Here is a 1,744-nt window from a genome sequence, read left to right as displayed (position 1 = left end):
TAGTGGCATCCAGTTCAATATAAAGGCTTCTAGTTTATCATTCTTAATAGCTGAATAATACTCCATTGTGTAAAAATACCACGTCTTTTTCAACCATTCCTCAGGTGAGGGGCATTTTGGTTTTTTCCAAGATTTGTCTATCACAAATTATCCTGCCATAAACATATTAACAGACATATCATTATGATATGTTTTCAGATACTCTGGAAAATTGCCCCATAGAGCAATAGCTGGTTAAAATGGGATTTCCTGTCCAACTTTTCTATGGAGTCTCCATACTGATTTCCATAATGCTTGCACCAGCCTACATTCTCACCAGCAGTGGAGAAGGGTTCCTTTTTCTCCACAGCCTTTCCAACATTTGTCGTTGGGTGATTTCTTTATGATAGCCATTCTTTCTGGGTTGAGATACTATCTCAGTGTTGTTTTAATTTGTATATTGCAGATGGCTAGTGATGTGGAGCATTTTTTGATATATTTATTCTATTCTTTATTTTCTTCCTTTGAGAAGCATGTGTTCATCTCGGTACCCTATTTCTGGATTGCGTCTTTAAATTTTGGGGCCCTAGTGTTTTTTATATCTTTCTAAATTTAAGAGTGCAGACCTTAGTCTGAGTATTTATTTGTCATGATTTTTTTCCAAATTTGTGGGTTGTGTTTTCACTTGGTTGGTAATTTCTTTTGACGTTAAAAAACTTCTAAGAGCAGGTCCCAGTTGTTAATTCTTTCAACTGTTTCTGTGCGATTTGATTTCTCTTCATGAAGTCTTTGCCTACTCCTATATCTTCAAGTGTTCCTCCCACTTTCACTTGCAGGAGATTTAGTTTCTCTGCTTTAATGTTTAGACCTTCAATCATTTTGAAATTTATTTAGTACATGGTGATAGACCTGGTTCCAGTTGTATTTTTTAGCATGTAGAGAGCTAGTTTTTCCAACATCATTTGTTAAAGAGACTAACTTGCTTCCAGTGAGTATGTTTGGCCCCTTTGTCAAAGATAAGGTGGCTGAGTGTGTTTGTAGGGGCTTCAGCTTCTTCTAGTGTATTCCATTGATCCTCAGGTCCATTTTGTTGCAGTACCATGCTGATTTTATCACAGTAGCCTTGTAATATAATTTTAAGTCAGGAATTGTAAGGCCTCCTGCCTTGTCTCTATTGCCCTGAATTGCCTTTGCTGTGCTAAGTATTTTATGGTTCCAGATAAATTTTGGAATGATTTCTCCAGGTCTGTGAGTTTTGTTGGTGGTAGTTTCATAGGATTGCATTAAATTTGTACAGCAATTTTGTGAGTATGGCCTTCTTCACTATGTTGGTTCTTCCTATCCAGGAGCATGGACTATCTCTCCATTTTCTGAAATCCTCTATGATCTCTTTTGCAGAGTACTGTAATCTTCCTTGAAAAAATATTATTCTTCTTTAGTTAAATTAATTCCAATATGTTTCATTTTTCTCGGTGCTATTGTAAATGGTATTGTGTCTATAATTTCCCTCTCAGTGCGTTTGTTGTCTGTGTAAAGGAATTCTATTGACTTTTGGGTGTTGACTTTATAACCTGCTATGCTACTGAATTTCTGTATTAATTCTAGTGGCTTCTTGGTGGAGTTTTTTGTGTCTTCCAGGTAAAGTATCATGTCATCTGCAAATAATGATAATGTAACTTCTTTATGTATTCTTATTGCTTGTATTAATTACTCTTGTCTAATGGCTGTAGGTAATGATTCCAGCACTGTGTTGAATAGTAGGGGT

The sequence above is a fragment of the Octodon degus genome, unplaced genomic scaffold, assembly GCF_000260255.1.
Source record: "Octodon degus isolate 3935 unplaced genomic scaffold, OctDeg1.0 scaffold00494, whole genome shotgun sequence".
Taxonomy (NCBI): domain Eukaryota; kingdom Metazoa; phylum Chordata; class Mammalia; order Rodentia; family Octodontidae; genus Octodon; species Octodon degus.
The sequence above is the reverse complement of the archived record's forward strand: the minus strand, read 5'-3'. Positions refer to the sequence as shown.